The sequence below is a fragment of the Zophobas morio genome, unplaced genomic scaffold (genome assembly GCF_036711695.1).
Source record: "Zophobas morio isolate AGI-343-1 ecotype UQ-CSIRO unplaced genomic scaffold, CSIRO_AGI_Zmor_V1 ptg000012l, whole genome shotgun sequence".
Classification (NCBI taxonomy): Eukaryota; Metazoa; Arthropoda; class Insecta; order Coleoptera; family Tenebrionidae; genus Zophobas; species Zophobas morio.
Genome location: NW_026972117.1, coordinates 8802772 through 8816826, shown reverse-complemented (window position 1 = coordinate 8816826; position 14055 = coordinate 8802772). Strand labels below are relative to the sequence as shown.

The following is a 14055-nucleotide window of genomic DNA, read 5'->3' as shown; positions in this document are numbered from 1 at the left end:
AATGAGAAAATTGCAAAAGTTTAAAATTGAAAAAGCAAAAATGAAAAAACGAAAAGGTATAAAATGAAAACTTTGAAAACTCCAAAAATTGGAAATTGAGAACTTTGAAAAATTGAAGAAACGAAAAATTACAAGATCGAAAAATTAAAAAATATTCTAAAATAATAAAAAAGAAATATGTATATTTCAACGTTTTTTGATGGTTCTGAGCCACCAAACACACTTAAAGCATGCAGAATCGACTCAGAATAGGAAAAGGAGACGTTTAGGTCAATTTTATGCATTCTGGCGTTCGTAGATACAAGAAAACTGTTAAAATTCTTCAGAAACGTCACTTTTGAAGTGTTTTCTTGTACTTTTAAGCCACTCAGATACCCTACGGGCTCGGAAAGTGCAACGAAACCATCAAATTTTAGCTAGAAACTGTATTTTTGTCGATTTTTATTGAATTTGAACTATATTTCAACGTTTTTTGATGGTTCTGAGCCACCAAACACACTTAAAGCATGCAGAATCGACTCAGAATAGGAAAAGGAGACGTTTAGGTCAATTTTATGCATTCTGGCGTTCGTAGATACAAGAAAACTGTTAAAATTCTTCAGAAACGTCACTTTTGAAGTGTTTTCTTGTACTTTTAAGCCAATCAGATACCCTACGGGCTCGGAAAGTGCAACGAAACCATCAAATTTTAGCTAGAAACTGTATTTTTGTCGATTTTTATTGAATTTGAACTATATTTCAACGTTTTTTGATGGTTCTGAGCCACCAAACACACTTAAAGCATGCAGAATCGACTCAGAATAGGAAAAGGAGACGTTTAGGTCAATTTTATGCATTCTGGCGTTCGTAGATACAAGAAAACTGTTAAAATTCTTCAGAAACGTCACTTTTGAAGTGTTTTCTTGTACTTTTAAGCCAATCAGATACCCTACGGGCTCGGAAAGTGCAACGAAACCATCAAATTTTAGCTAGAAACTGTATTTTTGTCGATTTTTATTGAATTTGAACTATGTATTGTAAAATCGAAATACTGACAATTAAAGAAATCAGAAAATCAGTTAATTGAGAAATACAAAAATTGGAAAATTGAAAAATTTAAAAATTGTAAAATCGAGAGGGATATTGAAAAATAAAGAGAATGAGAGACAAAAAATTCTGCTATAAAATCAGGAAAATGAAACATAAAAATCAGAAAGGAAAAATGAAAATGAGTAATTTGAAAAATTGAGGAAACGAAAAACTGAAAAATGGAAACTTGAAAATTTCAAGAAATGAATAAACGACAAATTATAAAATCGAAAGAAACATTGCCAATAAAGGGAATGAGAAAACAATTGCGACATTAAATCGAGAAAATGAAACTTAAAAAATCGGGAAAATGAAAAATAAAAATCAATGAATAATATGGAAACATTAAGATTTTATTTTAATTTTAAAACTGGGAAACCGAATTCTTTGAAATCCTCCAAACGTTTTAAGGTTATCGTAAGCCTGATAAATCGAATTTAAATTTTTTGAGGTTTTTGATTTGCAATTTAAGTTTTTTATTTTTTTTGTTCAATTTTTCGAGTTTTCATTTTTAAATTTCTCAATTTCCTGATTTTACAAATTTTGGATGTTTAAATTTTTTTATTTTGCAATTTTTCAGTTTTCACTTTCACGGGGTTTCAATTTTTAATTTTTCAGTTTCTAGCTTTTTCAATTTTTCATTTTTTTATAATTTTTCGTTTTTCAATGTGAAATTTTTCAATTTTTGGATTTTCCAACGTTTCTATTTACAATTTTTCGCTTTTCAAATGATTAGATATTTCAACTTTTAGATTTTTCATTTCTTCAGTTTTTGACTCCCAATTTTTCTAATTTTCATTTTAATGCTCCAAAATTTTGCAAACATTTTAAAGTTATCGTAAGCCTGATAAATTGGTAATTAAAATTTAACTGATGACGTCATCTCAAAATTTTGCGAATAAATCTGAAATAAGCAAAATATTATATATATAACTGCACACTTGTGGTTTGTCAATGTATTTATTGTTTTTTTAGAGGGTGATTCGTAACAATTAATGATGATTGTTTAAACAAAATGGATCGCTCTCGACGCCACAGTCCCCCTTCAACGACTGTGTTATTGTAATATAAGTTTGTTAATGATTTTCCCTCAAGAACAGGAAACGATTTTTGTTGAGTGCGTAACAAAAGGTAGCAAAGAAACAGTATCAACTCGAAGTTTCATAGCACAAACTGATAGAATACAAAACACAAACAACCAACTGATTTTAGTTGAAAATACTGCTAAAATTGGAACAAAGCATCTCATTGACGCCGTCGTTTTAACACACCACCTAGTCCCGTAGAACTGAACAAATAACGACGGGAAATCGAAAGCTATTTACATTAGCACTGAAAAAACACCAAAACAATCAAAGTTACAACTGTAAACTGCAGCACGGAATTACCGAAAAGCCTTCACAGATCTAACCGAGCACAAACTGCAATTTAAATTTTAAAATACTGTCGGACGCTTGTTTACAAATCGACTCTGCTGCTCTTTCAGTGCCGTTTATTCGCACACAAATCATTTCAATTGTAGCACGCCCGATTTCGACATTATCAATCTAAATAATCTTGCACAAACCCCTAAAAACTAAACTGATTTTAATTTTCTCCACCATGAATTCCAACAATTCGAAATAAGCTCTTGCTGCACAATAAACCATTCCGCTCCTGTGCACTTCCCGCACAGTTTCATGTACTGTGTCGTTCATTCATCAGTTATCACAACGTTATTCAACGTTTCACGGAACGATAACTCACCTCGATAATTACCTCGCATGTTAAGAAATACTTTTTGCATTAACGCAGCTTGTTCGAACAACGCAAAACATCGCCCCTTTTTCGTAATTCCGCGGAAATCATCCCCGAGTTAACGCCCAGCGAAGCTCGAGACAAAGAACGCAGTTCTGCTATCGATGACAATTTAAACAGGGAACGATCCTGCCGTAAAAAAACTCCTGACGTTACGTTTTTGATATATTGATAATAACACCCTTTCGAGCTGAAACATATTCGTCGATTCGACATAAAAAAGATGAAGAGTGCGTCTGAGCTCGTATTTTCGCCTCGAGACTAATGCCACCCAGAAGACACACACCGTCAAAGGTTAAGTAGAAGTCTGTTGTTTTTCTATCATTACAAGGAAAGCTCGCTGAAAGCTTCTTGCACATTTGCGGAAACTTGTTATTCGAGGAGGTTTTGCGCTTTGAGCTCTTTGGTAAATAAAATGCTACACTGATAGAATGTTTGATACAAAGAGCTTAATTTTTTTCAGCTCGGTTTCGATGAGGTGAATCGAATTTAGAAGTTTGGACTCGAGTATTTCGGCGGTGTAGTTTGTGAGGGGCTCTTAGTGGGAGTTGCGGAGAGAATCGACTCTAATAAAATTAAATGGAGAAAAGAGAAGTATTTAAGGGCGAAAGGCGGCACGTTATAGTGTCAAAGGGTGAAAATTTAACGACAGATTTATTCACTTGCTAAACGAGTTTGAGAACGGTGGGAGGCTTTAGAAAAATTGGAGGAAGGTTATTTCGACGGAACTTCCCTCGCTCCTGAAATCCAGCCCAATAAATCGTTTGAAAAATTATAAATATTTTTTGCGTTTTTTTTTAACGTCTATAAAGAAAGAAAAACACTCCCGCAGCTTTCTTGACTTGAATTTTTCAATTCTTCAATTTTTCATTTTCTTTTTGTTTCTTAAACTTTTCGATTTGTAATTTTTCGCTTCAAAAAATAAAAATTTTTATTTTTAAAATAGTTCGGTTTTCAATATTTCGATTTTTAAAAATTTTAGATTTTTCAATTTTTTGTTTATTCAATTTTAGACTATTAGTTTCTCGATTTTCCAATTTTCATTTTAAATATGGACTAGTCATAAAATTTTCTGTTTTCTAATGTTACGATTTTAGAATTTTTACATTTTTTAGTTATTGAATATTAAAATTTTTCGTTTATTCGATTTCTTTGTTTCAAATTTATAATTTTTCGTTTTTGCAATTTTAATTTTTTTGAATTTCTCGTTTCATCGATTTTATGATTTTAAATTTCCCGTTTCCAATTTTTGATTTTTCGATTTTTCAATTCTTTAACCTTTCATTTATTGAAATTTTCGATTTGCAATAATTCATTTCGGTTTTTTATTTTCTTTATTTTACTATTTTTACGATTATTCAATGTTCGATTTTATTATTTTTCCTTTTCCCATTTTCAATTGTTTTAATTGTTCGTTTCTCCAATTTTCTAATTCCTCAAGTTTTAATTTTTTCAATTTTTCAGTTTTCCTATTTTCCGACATTTGGACATTTTAGTTTTTAAATTTTGCAATTTCTCGATTTACAATTTCAGGAGTTTTCATTTTTTGATTTTTCAATGTTTAGATTTTTTATTTCTTCAATTTTTCAATTTGTAGTTATTCGTTTCACTTTTTCAATCCCTTCATTTCTAAAATTTTTCGCTTTTTCAAATTTTTCGACTTTTTCTATAATTCGATCTTTCAACTTTTAGATTTCTTTTTACTTATTTAAATTAAAGGTTTTTTCAGTTTTTGATTTACAACTTTTCTAGTTTTCATTTTAAATGTGTCATGGTAATAATTTTCAAAATTTTTTACTTTTCCAATTTTACGATTTTTGAAATTTTCCATTTTTCAGTTATTGGATTTAAAAATTTTTTGTTTATTCGATTTTATAATACCTTTTTCAATTCAATTTTTTTTAAATGTTCTTTTCTTTAATTTTTCGATTTGCAAAATTTTCCAATTTTTCACTTTTTTTTTGTTTCTTCAATTTTACGATATGTCTACTCGAATTTTAATTTTTTTGATTTTTCTGTTTTCCGATTTTCCAACTTATGGACGTTTCAGTTTTTAGATTTTGCAATTTCACGATTTACAATTTCACAAGTTTTCAATTTTTAATTTTCAATGTTTAATTTTTCAATTTTCTATTTTTTCAATTATTCGATTTCAGTTTTTCATTTTATTTATTTTAAAAATTTTGTATGTATGTAATAGAAATAATTAGAAAAATTTTTCACGTTTCTAATTTTACGATTTTTGAAATTTTCAATTTTTCAGTTATTGGGTTTTAAATTTTTTTCTTTTTGCAATTTTAATTTTTTTAATTTCTCCATTCTTCAGTTTTTCGTTTTGTGGTCTTTCAGTTTTTCATAATTCTCGTTTATACAATTTTTAGATTTGGTAATTTTTCGGTTTTATATTTCCCCAGCTTTCAATTTTTGATTTTGCAATTTTTTGGTTCTTTAATTTTTCATTCATTGAAATTTTTTATTTGCAATTTTTCGTTACGGTTCTTTATTTATTCTGACGATTTTTCAATCTTCGAATTTAGAATTTTTTCGTTTTCCTATTTACATTTCGTTAATTTTTCGTTTCTTCACTTTTTCGATTTGCCATTTTCTAATTTTTCATTCTTTTGTTTCTTCAATTCTACGCTGTGTATCTCCTCAAGTTTTCACTTCTGAGTTTTTTGGTTTTTCGAATTTCCAACTTTTGGACGTTTCAGTTTTAGATTTTGAAATTTCTCAATTTAGAATTTTTTGAGTTTTCAATATTTAACTTTTCAATGTTTAAATTTTTCAATTTTTCATTTTTTAAGTTCTTCGATTCACAATTTTTCCTGTCGGTTTTTTATTTTCTTTATTTATTCGATTTTTCAATTTCATAATTTTTTGGTTCGAATGTGAACATTTTCAACTTTTGGATTTGTCAAATTTTCTATTTGAAATTTTCGGTCTTCAAATATGTAATAACAGTAATAATTTAGAAATTTTTTCACTTTTTCAAGTTTGTGATTTTGGAATTGCAATTACTGGATTTTTAAACCTTTTAATTTTTCGATTTTCAAATTTTCAATTTCTCGATATTTAATTTTTCGATACTTCAATGTGTCAGTTTTTGGATTTTGCAACTTCGACGATTCTATAATTTGTCGATTTTACAATTCTTGGGTTTTCTAATTTTTCAATTCGATTCGTTTTTTCTTTTTCCAATTTCTCGATTCATTAATTTTTGTAATTTTAAAGTTTCCCGATTTTTAGTTTTTTAGTACTTCGATTATTTGTTTTTTCGGTCCTGCAAATTGCATTTTTTTCAAATTTTACATTTTTCAATTTTCTCAGGTTCAGTTTTTCGAAAAATGAGAAAATTGCAAAACTTTAAAATTGAAAAAGCAAAAATGAAAAAACGAAAAGGTATAAAATGAAAACTTTAAAAATTCCAAAAATTGGAAATTGAGAACTTGAAAAATTGAAGAAACGAAAAATTACACAATCGAAAACTTAAAAAAAATCTAAAATAATAGTAATAGTAATAGTAATATATATTTGTGTTACCATACAAAATATTTACACACGTCATAAAATAATTAACAAAAGCTTAATACTAAATCATAAGTAACAAAGGAAAAGCACATTAGTTTTGCATTGATTTCATAAATTGAAAAAATTCTTCAAACGAGAAAAATGCATTTTGGATCAGTATTTTCTTAATACATACTTTAAATTGATTGAGATTAGCCTTTTTCATTGCAGTAGGTACCGCGTTGTAAAATTCCACACAATAGTGAGCAATGCTATTTTTAGATCTTTTAAGTCTAATGAAATCATTTCGCAACAAATGCCTATACCGAGTGGCGTATTCATGTTCGCCAGAGCCATAATTCGCTTGGTTTTGATAAATAAATAAAAGACATTGCAATATAAATTCACACGGAACTGTAATAATACCATATTTTGTAAACAATTGTCGACAATCTTCTCTGTATCCGAGTCCACCAATAACCCTAACACATTTTCTCTGAAAAGCGAATATCCTTCCAGCATGAGCAGAATGACCCCAAATGAGTATACCATAAGAGATAATACTGTGAATTGTGCCAAAATAAGCAGTAATAAGAATACTTTGAGAAACAACACTATAAAGCTTACGGAGCAGAAATAATTTAGTTGCCAATTTTTTTAACATATGATCAATATGAATCTCCCAGGTCAATTTCCCATCAAGATAGAAACCAAGAAATTTTACGTAGTCATTTTTATTAATCTCACTTGAAAGTGAAAAAAGTAAATGTTGCGTTTTGTCTTTATTGGCTAACAATTTGTTCGCTGAGAACCAATTACTTATTTGTGTTTCGGCTTCACTTGACATTTCATTTATTCTGTATATATCTTTCCCAGAAATTAAAACTGACGTATCATCTGCAAATAAAACCAATTTACCATCTAAAGTTAGATTTGATATATCATTAATGTAAACCAAAAATAAAAATGGCCCAAGCACTGACCCCTGCGGCACTCCTGCAACTAATTTTTGCTTAGATGATGCTGAATTATTGAAATATACATATTGTTGTCTGTCAGTCAAATAAGATCTGATCAATTTTAAGCTGTTTTCAGAACGAAGATAATATTTTAACTTGTATAATAATATATCATGACAAACAGTGTCAAATGCTTTTTGCAAATCAAATACACTTAATAAAGAATTTTGTTTTTGTTCGAAAGCCCTTAGTATCTCCGAGCATAACGAATTTGTAGCTAGAGTTGTTGATCTCTTATTGCGGAAACCAAATTGTGAATAATTGAAGAGTGATAAACTTTCAAAGAATTCGCTTAACTGATTTTTCAATATCGTTTCAAATATTTTACCAAATATTGGAACCAATGAGATGGGACGGTAATTTTTTGTGGAATTAATATCCCCTTGTTTTTTAAGAATCGGTACAACTTTAGTTACTTTTAGTTGTATTGGAAACGTATGCTCTTGTATGCAGTGGTTTATTACCTTTGTCATTGGAATAACAATTAGATTTAAAATTGTTTTTAACATTAATATGCATATATTATCCGTATCTTTACTTTTAGAATTTTTCATTTTTGAAACTATATCACGGACTTCATTAAAAGTGACAGCCTTAAAAGTGAAACTTGCATCGTAATCTGAAGTTAAGTACGATCGGAAATCTTGTCCAAGTGTTGGAATATTTCCCTGCAAATTTGAACTCAAATTTATGAAGTAATTGTTAAAATCTTCACATGAGATAATGTTTGTACTTTCAATACTCTTTATTTTGCTTTCAGAATCTATAATCTGCCACATTGCTTTTTGCTTATTCAAAGAATTATTAATACAATTGTCATTGTAAGATTTTTTTGCTTTAGCCAATTCTTTAGCGTATAATTTTTTTTGATGTTTAAGATAAGCTGCACTGATTTGATTTTGGTTAGCAAGTTCACAATAAAATTTAACCTGTTCCCTCATCACCCTAAGTCGTTCCGTAAACCAACTCCCTTTTATTTTTGTTATGTTCGTGGTTCTAAATGTTTTTAAAGGGAAACAAATTTCTACGGCATTTACAATTTTTTTATAAAAAGTGTCAAACTTCTCTTGACAATTTAAAGTATTATTATCTACAAAGTCCCAATTTACTTGTTCCATATGATTATAAAATTTAAACAAACCTAATTGTGTTACAGGACGATGTGTTATTTCCTTTTTTACTGTATTTATTTTGAAAGTCATAAATGTAATACAAACACCAGCATGATCAGATAGTCCAGGGTTGTAAGCGGTTGCTAAATATTTATCTGCGGACAAGTTTGTGAAGATATTGTCCAGGCAGTTTTTGCCTCTAGTTGGGGAAGTAATAAGTTCTTTTAAATCAAACGACCTTAGGAGATACCTTAACGTTTGCACTTGATTATCATTTAAATTAAAGTGAGTATTAAAGTCACCAGAAATAATAATTAGTTCATTTTTTTTACACATTTCAGTTAATAATAATTCTAATTGTAGGAGGAATATGTCGAAACTACCTTTAGTGGATCTGTAGAGAGAAATTATGTTAAAATTTCTAAATTTAATAGCTGCAAATTCAGCATGAATTTCTTTGCAATATCTTTCGACCTTTAAAGTTTTACATAAAGGTAAAACAGAGTTATGGACAAATATACTTACACCACCATGTATATGTTCGCGTCGACAAAAATGTGACAATAACGTATAGTTTTCAAATAAACAGACACCTAACTGATCCTCTTGTAACCAGTGCTCATTGATGCACAGAATATCAAGCGGTTGATCAGCCTGCAGAAATGTATTCGTTTGAAGAATTTTGTTGCTAAGGCTTTGAATGTTCAGCTGAAAAAGATTTATAACAGAATCATTTGAATTACACAATGTAAAATTATTTTTCCTCTTTTCTAAATTTAATGGCTTAGTTAACCTGATTTCAGAAACCTTAACATTATTGTCATTAACATTGGCAAATGATATATGAATATTTGAATTTACGTTACACTCATTGTTGCGCTTGAAGTTTGGTGAGCAGTAGCTGTCTCCTTCTTTAAAAAATAAAACTTTTTGACGATTATTCCACTTGGCCATAGATCCTCTTTGAGACACTCATTAAAAATTTCTTGGTCCAATGTCACCTTAAATGAGATACTTTTGGCATTATCTCGTTTGGATAGCGCTTCAATTAAAAATTCTCTATTTGGAAACTTTGATTTTAGAAAATTGGTAAGATCTTTTTCTTCAGTGTCAAGCATTAAATTTCCTACGTAAACGTAAGCTTTTCGCTGAACAGCTCTCAGCCCTGAGTTTGGGGATGCCTCCGCTCTTCCCCGAATAAATTTCCGTTTATTTTTCTTGGAAATTACAGTTTGAAAGTCCTCCTGTGGCTTTTCGTTTAATGAAGATAACGAATATGTTTTACCTGGATCATCTTTTTTAGTGGGTTTGGGTATATGCTCTTCTCTTCTGGATGTCTGTTTTTCTTTGTTTAACACCAACGAAAATGAAGTTGGAAATGATGTACTCGAATCATGAATATAAATAAAAAAGAAATACTGGAAAATCGAAATACTGACTATTAAAGAAATCAGAAAATCGGTTAATTAAGAAATACAAAAATTGGAAAATTGAAAAATTTTAAAAATTGTAAAATCGAAAAAGATATTGAAAAATAAAAGGAATGAAAGACCAAAAATTCTGCCATAAAATCAGGAAAATGAAACATGAAAATGAGAAAGGAAAAATAAAAATCAGTAATTTGAAAAATTGAGGAAACGAAGAATTGAAAAATGGAAACTTGAAAATTTGAAGAAATGAATAAACGACAAATTATAAAATCGAAAGAAACATTGCCAAATAAAGGGAATGAGAAAACAATTCGCACATTAAATCGAGAAAATGAAACTTAAAAAATCGGGAAAATGAAAAATAAAACTCAACAATTTGAAAACTGGAGAAACGAAAAATTGAAAAACTTGGTAGTCGAAAAATTGTAGAATTGAAAAAATTAAAGTAGCAGAGACGAAAAATTATAAAACCGAAAACGTTCAAAAATCGAAAACCGATAGAAAATGAAAAACGAAAATTGTGATATCAAAAAATTGGCCTAAGGTAAATAAATCCAGATTTTTCGAAAAATTATAAGATTTGATTTTGCGATTTTTTCTTTTTTATGATAATCCTTGAGTCCCCCTGAATAAGTAATTCTAAAAACTATGAGAGGATTCATAAACCACAGGTACAGCGTCATAATACTTTGCATATTTTAGAAAGGAATTATTCAGCAAAAATTTTAGATGACGTCATCAATTTTTTGGAAAGGGATAAACCAATAAATTTTGATGAACGATTTATCCTGATTATGATAACTTCAAAACGTTTGTAAGATTTCAGAGCATTGGGTTTGGCAGTTTCAAAGACGATTTTGATTTTTTTTTTTCAAAAATCTGGATGTCTAGGGTGAAAACTCAACACAGATTATCTGTCTAACAAAGACCGACAGATCGAAACGGGAGATCTATTTCTTTGTACCCTAAGGGTCATAAAAGGTCGAGAAAACACAGAGTAGTGAGTTGATCTATGGACTTACGCTCTGGAAATAAAAATGGATTTTTAGATGAGTTGATTATTGTCTAGAAGTTATAATGAGACTTCCGGTGTAAGAACAAGTAAAAATGTGGCAATATGAAAAATTCTCGGGTCGATTAGCCGTTCCGCTCTCCCCCATTTTCTTCAATTATCCCCCATCTAGTAAATATTTTCAAACATCCATCTGCAAAGTCTGATTAAACCGTCTGCCGTCAAGTAAATTTCTCAACAAAGATAAATTATCCAATTTCTATGCGTAAATCTCCCGAATTAAAATGCAGGTTAAGGGATCTATTAAACAGCTCGAAAAATAAACTGAATCCATGACTTCACTACTAATGCTCAAATTTCGGTCCCACCATGTCGCCTCCAATTAATAGGCTAAGCTTCTTTGCAAGCGAAACACGTTCCGGGTTTATTATTTCCAAACATAGTCAGCGACAACGTTAAATGAACCAAAGGCAGGCTTTCCACGATTTTCGGAAGCTCTACGTCAAACGGGGGAGTTTGTGTGTAATGCAGATGCAGACGTCGTTCGATTCAACCTACAAGGGTTTCTTTGAAAAAGTGCAACGTACTTACTCGAGGTTGTATTATCCCTTCATTTAAAATGAGAACGCGAGAAGAGTTACACCATTCCCTCTACTCCATGCATCGCTGGGGCCGTCCTGGAACAAATTCATTACAAAGTTATTAACTTTGTGTTTGCAGGTGTCACCTGGAGTTTTGCGGGAAATGTTTCAGGAGCGAATTTGGACGGTAAACGACAGTGCTAATTACTGGACGGCCTATTCCGGATAAATTGGGAAAGTTTTAATTTGAACTTATAGCTTGTTTACTTAAACGTCCGATATTGAAATCTGTCGATTACAGTTGAAAAGTGGGTTAAATGGGGAAAAAGTTACTCGCGGATTATTAAAAGTATGAAAGGGAGCGTTCATTATCTCAGACTGTTCTTGAAATCTAATGGAAAACTGAAATTTCATTAACATGGGAAGCGGCAATATTTTTTCCTTCGCTGCCAAATTGAATTAAGGAATGATGGAATTTTGTTTTTAAAGAAATTATTTCGAATAACCTTTGAACCGGCTTTTTCATGCTAATCAATTATGCCGCGTTTCTCCCAAAGAACTGTCATTACAATACTGATATTATTAAACGCACCGAAACAACAGGTTGAGATTAACTTTTCTGTTTAGACGTAATATTTGTACGTTCTTTCATTTTCTTTTTTGTGTCTGAGGAGGATTTTTACTCCCACACACGTCTCGTGATTGAAATACACAAGGTGGTCGTCTACGTTATGGAATGAATATTCAAGGACCAGAAACCACTTTAACACAGGAAATAAGTTTTACGGGGTAGAAAACACACAATGATTTATTTATATTTCACAAAAAATTAATGCAAAAAATTGGATTTCAGAGGTTAGACATCGCTTTTATAATTTTCTACTTTTGATGAATAATTAATTCTTTAAATGTTTCATCTGAGAAATACCAGTGTACACTACGTACACTATTTCGTAAAATTAACTAACTAACTAACTAACAAGTAACTAGAGGTTTTGTATTGCTTCTTGTTATATAAACGTTCAAATAAAAAAGATTCTGTGCCATACTGACAGCAAAATTCACGTTTTTCGGTCCTTTGTGTTCAGTTTTGATTTCTGTCTGGTGGCAGCAACATCGGAGCTCTGTTTTAGCTTAAAAGTAGCACATGTCCGCGAATTTCTAATTTATTGTTAATAAATATTAGTAAAAATGTTTTGCGCTCGTGCTGTAAACACGAAGGAAAGCGGATATTATTCCAAAAATTCCCGAAAACGGAGTAAGTATGATTTGAGTCTTAATTTATCTGGGTCCATGATTCGTGTATTCGACAAATATAAAAATAAAATAAATTATCATGTCATAGTAAACGATATTTAAACATAATTAACACTATTTATACCGTTAAACATAAATATTAATTAACGTTTAAATTTTGTTAAATTAACCCCAAAAATGTACAATTTCCAGGCCAAAATACGAAAATTAATTTTTGCAATCTTATCGTGACGTACGATGAGGTCACTGTCACGGGAGCTATCTGAGCGAAGGTAAAGTTTTTCGGTCCTTTGTGGTTAGTTTTGATTTCGATCTGATAGCAGCAACATCAAAGCATTCGGAGCTTTCGCGAATTTCTAATTTATTGTTAATAAATACTAGTGAAATTGTTTTGCGTTAGTGCTGTGAACATGAAGGAAAGTGGCTATTTTTCCAAAAAAGTCCGAAAATGGAGTAACTAGGATCTTAGTTGTGATTTATTAAAATGTTTAAATTTTGTTAAGTTATGCCAAAACATGAAAAATAATTTTTGCAATTTCATCGTGACAAGCATGACATTTTTCGGTCTTTTGTGTTCAGTTTTAATTTCGGTCTGGTGGCAGCAACATCCGAGCATTTGTAGCTCCATTTTGGCTTAAATCGAGTACGTGTTCGCGAATTTCTAATTTGTTGTTAATAAATACTAGTGAAATTGTTTTGCGTCACTGCCGTGAACATGAAGGAAAGCGGGTATTTTTTCAAAAAAGTCGGAAAACGGAATAAGTACAATTTGAGTTTTAATTTATCGGGGCCTCGAGAAGATTTTACATTTTTAAAAAAAGACATTTGGGGGCCCCGAGAAGGCTTCACATTTTTAATAAACACAGTTGGGACCCCAGAGAAAGTTTCACATTCTTAAAAAAATACATTTGGTTCCCCCGAGAAGATTTTACATTTTTAAATAAAGAGGCGTGTATTTTCACCTTTTCGAGAAAGTGGGATAATATCAATAAAAAATTTATTATGATGTCATAAACATAGATAATGCATAATGATCAGGGAAAAATAATGACAACAAAATAAAAAATCCTGGAGAAGATTAAAACACAAGCTATATATAAATACAGATAATGACCTCACGAAAAAAGAAAGAGAAATACGAAAAAGATAAGGGTAATATCCAAAAAAAGAAGGCGAAGAGAAACAAGTTAAAATGACGTATCATAAATTGATAGTGGATGGGATATAAAAGGTTTTCAATTAAAGGAAGGAAGAAGAAAAGAAGATAACTGC

At 30.3% G+C, this 14055-nt stretch overlaps 1 protein-coding gene across 4 annotated transcripts in view; it reads right to left on the bottom strand.

Annotated features, from left to right (window-relative positions):
- LOC135127731 (chaoptin) overlaps positions 1-14055 on the bottom strand; it is a 477252-nt gene that overhangs the window by 214057 nt on the left and 249140 nt on the right. For 2 of the 4 annotated variants that reach the window (XM_064054314.1, XM_064054312.1), the window contains one exon: positions 11537-11622. The exons of 1 other annotated variant lie outside the window; for it this stretch is intronic. The gene's annotated coding sequence lies outside the window, so the exon portion shown is untranslated. Of the gene's footprint in view, positions 1-11532; positions 11623-14055 lie in introns of all 4 variants that reach the window. One more of the 4 variants, XM_064054313.1, reaches the window with a different exon arrangement.